Here is a 4,993-nt window from a genome sequence, read left to right on the forward strand (position 1 = left end):
ACAAAATAAATGCTGGGGGGTTGGAGTGGGGGGGGGGGGGGGGGGGTATAAACGGGACATGCACTTTAGGCCTTGTCAATTAGTAAATGGGATCTAAAAAATATTAAGGATACATTTGTAAAGTATGATACACACATGTAAATATGTTGCCTTGCTTGTTCAATAAAAAAATGACTTTCATGTAAGAGTGTATTTGGACTTTACTGTATGTATCCCTCTTTTTTTGAAGTCAGGGGAATGTGTGTTGGAGTTGACTGTACATTCTTTGTTATGCCCTTTTTTTAACACAAAAACACACTTTAAACAATCTGTAAGATTATCTCTGAAGAAATTACACAATCACACAAAAACTATTTGTAAAAATACCATCTAGATCTCATCCAAAATGTGAGTGGGGTCCACACATATATATTGCCATGTGAAAATGAAGTTTCTTCAGTTTGCTCACAAACTGAAGACAACAACTAACCAAACAAATAAATATATAAATTAAATAAACAAACAATTAGCTCAGATCTTGTTGACTGGTACTCAAAAATACACGGGGGGTGGTGGTATTCCAAGCACGTGGTTTAGTGACTAGCCCGGATAAGTTAACTCAGTGTAAGTAGTAAACCTCAGAGGAGCCTTGAAGCTTCATTGCCCTATTAGTAGGTTCACTACTTACTATGAGTTAACTTATCGGGGTTAATCACTAAAACACGTACTTGGAATAGCCCGCAAGGCCCTGTTTCAGAAAGCGGGTTTAGTGAAAACTCAGAGTTAGTTAACTCAGAGTAAGAGTGACTGGTCAGTGTATGTTTTATACGTTATGCATAAATGATGTCGGTAAATTTTGCTCAACATAAAATAAAATGCATATATGTGTTTGAAGAGTTCCCATCTAGATACACACAGACGTCTATTGTACGATCGGATCGTAGATGATGGAGGTTTCAGCAGTACAGCTAAACACAAGCCCACGGGATCCGTAGTTAAACTGAAACTCTTTCCCTAGCATAATTAAACTCAAACGTGGCCACACTGTTTACTGCATTTCAGATTATAGGCCTAGCAGGCCTTTACAAATCTTTGAATCTGTCGATTTAGTGACAAATTCGATGAAGTGTTAAATTTAATATACTAGCTGTGAATCGCTGTAGTTAAACCGGATTCCCTCAGTGCTAAAATACATCTGCGAAGTTAACTTGTGAAGACCAACAGGTGGAGAGGGCAAAAAGTGGACATATTGTTCTCATAGCTCTGATGCAAACGAAAGGATGGTTGCAGAGACAGATTTCTGACATAGCTCCAAGGTAAACAACGCCAGCGGTCACGCTAGTCTCGTGCTGCGATCAAAACAAACAGCCTGACATGAACGTGGACGTGGAGCGCACGCAGCTTAGCCAACGCCATTGATCAACTAATTCCCCTTCAGCGCGCTATAAAAGAGCGCTTTTGACGGCCTATCCTGGGTTGTGGTTACACATCACTGACCTTCATTGTGGAGAGCTATGTGACATCGATGGGGCATGCTCTCGTTTCTGTGCTTCCTTTTTTTGAAAGGATTGAATCTGGCTGAGCCTGCAATTTTTCTCCTTCCTCCTGATTCTGTGACTCAGTGTTTTTTTCTTCCATGCTTTTTAGCCATTATGTGGCGGTTTGTAAACAAGGAAGTGCTCGGCGTAACTTTGAATGGGCCTAATTGAATGCGACATTGTGCGGCGTGCCAAGCTAGGAGTGGAGGGAGATGAGCAACTCACTTGTATGATGTTTATCTGGTACTGGAGAAAGCAGCGCAGATGGTACTACAAATTCGATCTCGGCCGCAGCGCATTCTAGGCGGTTATCTAACGCCCCTCGCCTCTCTCACAGCATGTTCCCCTGTCAAATGAACTCCGATAATAGAAAGCCCGTGACGCAAAGAGTGGACATTGAATGCCCCGTTGTCTTATTTATTAATGGGGCAGTGAAACCGTTAGGCATGTTTAAGGTGCCTCTCTCTTTTCCATTCAGTACAGGCTGAACGAACTCTACAGAAAGAGTGTTAGTAAAGGGCAGCCTAACTTCTAATGGGCTTTCATCCTTATCTTTTAATTACAGGTTAAAAAATAGTGAATGAATGGCAACAGAAATGGCTTATCTTACTGACATGTCTGTAGACAATGTAATCATGAAAGTGTGCGAAAGTTAGGCTTTTTGTAAGTGAATGATTTATACTCATAAGATGCAGACATACACTTGTGTTCTTCTCACAGAAGCCTAAAGGAAAACCTTTCAGTCATATTTTTTACATTGTATGGGTAAAGACACTTACTTACTGTTCAAATTAAAAAACAAAAAACAAAACTGCATATCCATGGCATTTCATTTCATAAATGAATTTAATAACTGAATAAATTATTTTTTTCCTTATAGGTTTATGTCGGGGGGGGGGGGGGGGGGGGGGCTGCAACTTACTGAATAAAGATCTTTTACTTAAGAGTGGTACACAGTGTTGTGATCTACAGGTGGTCCACATTTTTGTTTGAGTGGAGTATTTTTATGTAATAGCTTGAATGGAAGTTTGCTTTGATACCTCAGCTTCCCTTGGCGGCCCCTCAGTTCTTTGTTTAAACCTTCTAATGAACTGCACATGAAAATACAATGTCTATCAAGCTTGCATGCTCTGGAGAGAGAGAGAGTTTGTGTATGTGAAAAAAGAAAAACACCAGCATTTTGTTATTGTGAACTTCTGGTTTTCAAGGTTAGATAGGCCATTCTAAGTCCAGACATTTTCACAACCCTTTGTTTTAAGTAAATCATTTTGCAACGTTTTTGTCTCTGTAATTAGGAGAGACTGTATATCTGACAATAAGAAGTGAAGCTATGCCAAGGTCGGAGACAGGGAGTAAGGGCAGGAATTCAGACCTCTCCTCCTGAGCTCTTTATCTCTCCTCACCCTCCCAGCGACCTTGGGCCTGAGGCTCGGCCCACTTCAGTCTTTATTATGGTCATAAATTAATCCTATGTCCTAGAATCAAATTCCATTTTTTTTTTTTCCATAACCGATCCAACACCCACTTTCTGGAGGCAGACGAATGAAAACACAGTACTGACACAATGTATACTTACATTGTCTGACCACTGAGTTGGAGATTGGAGCATGCTGGTACAAAAAGTATGATTCCGGACACAAAACACTGACATTTTAAAACAGAGTTGACCTTCTGAGTTAAACAACTACCGTTTCGTAGGTTTCCATTCAGTGTTGTATGAATGACACTTGTCAGTCTTGGTTAGGACGTGCGGTGGTGGGGGGGGAGTCCAGTTTAGGGCAAGCCAAACAACTTACATAATGAGAGAGAACCTTATCTCTCTCTCCCCTCCACTCAGCCAACGCCAAGGCAAATGAATATTTTATCCTCTCTCTCTGCTACATACACACACACGCACACACGCACACACACACACACACACGCACACGCACACACAGAGAGAAAGACTTAACCACATGAATTAATGATGGTGTAGCAGCTTGTATGACAACAGCTTTTAACAGAGCCAACCAACATAGGCAGTGGCTTTGCATGGTGTTTTTAAGCCTGTATTTGTGTCTCATTTGAACTGTCATTTAAGTTGGGTGAAGTGGTGCTGTATTGTAAAGCAGGTGATATATATATACTGATTTTTCTAAAGCCTTTGATGGGTGTAAAAGTGTTTTGGTTCCTTAAACCCCTATAACAATGCAAGCGATCTGTGCCATTTTAAAGTACAAGTCATCAGATACCTTCTCAGTTTATCATGTGTTGTATAAAATAACGTATGCTGTAATGTAATTTGTTGCTTTTTTGTAAGCATGGCTGTAAAATTTTATGAATTATATGAATTGTATGAATTATATAGTGAAATCACAGAAAATGTCATTAGAATCTGGAGTATGACCACAGAAATATGAATAAGAATATTTGCTGATTAAAGTACTGTGGATTCTTTCTGACAGTTTGTCGACATATCCAATAACAGGACCACCTGGTATTTAATCATGGGCTTGTTATCTTCACACAGCAATGAAAAGTAGGTCAATGCACCCCAGTATAGACAACACAATCACTGCCCATCACAACATATTAGCGTTCCAATAATAGGCTACCTACTGCCATCTAGTGGTAGATTTATTATCAGAGACTGCGCCTCCGATTTAGCTGGCGATCTGCCCATTAAAATCCGTACAATATCTTGATGTAAAAGCATTTCTGCAGAAACCACTAAAGTCCATTGTCAAAGACAGTATTTTAAATTGTTTGAGATTGCAGAACGCAATCATTTCTGTTATGTTCCCAGGCACAGTGGTGAAGTTTTTTTTTTTCTTAATCTATAGTCATGTCATTGGAACATAAATTCTCCTCTCCAAACCAGAATCAAAGTGGTTCATTCAGCTTGACTATTAGTGACCAAGCCCTTGACTCCTTGACTCGGGTTTGTTATTTTTGTCACGAGACTCTGAAAACAGGTGGTCAAATATGTCCACAGGGCTGAGAGTGGAAAACCTAGGAGTCAAACGATCGTTGTGGTGCACCATGTAAATGTTTTATCAAGTTGCATTCAGTCATCAGCCGTTTGAGGAAGAGTGCTGTGTTATAACAGGTTTTACGGGACATATGATAAAGGGAAATATCGAAGTACGTATTTAGTTTCTCTCCCATAGCGTCTGTAAGTAATCAGTGTTGGATGGGTGTTCACTAGCCTCTCCTTTAAACACAGCAAAGGTCGATTAAAGAAACTCCAATAGTCACGAAGACTACTCGTGACTGCATCTCCAAGCACCTTAACAACCTTTAAATAAATAAATAAAATTTTATTCGCTGATAGATGGTATGAACAGATAACCGCATACTGAAGTGTAGTTATTGTACACACAGTCTGATGGCGTTCAGTGTGTGTTTGTGTTTGGGAAAGGATGGTGGCCAGGTGGAGTGTGAGTTACTTTTGAGAAAGAAAACACAAAAGAGTATTTCAACCGCATATACAAATT

The sequence above is a fragment of the Chanos chanos genome, chromosome 5, assembly GCF_902362185.1.
Source record: "Chanos chanos chromosome 5, fChaCha1.1, whole genome shotgun sequence".
NCBI lineage: Eukaryota > Metazoa > Chordata > Actinopteri > Gonorynchiformes > Chanidae > Chanos > Chanos chanos.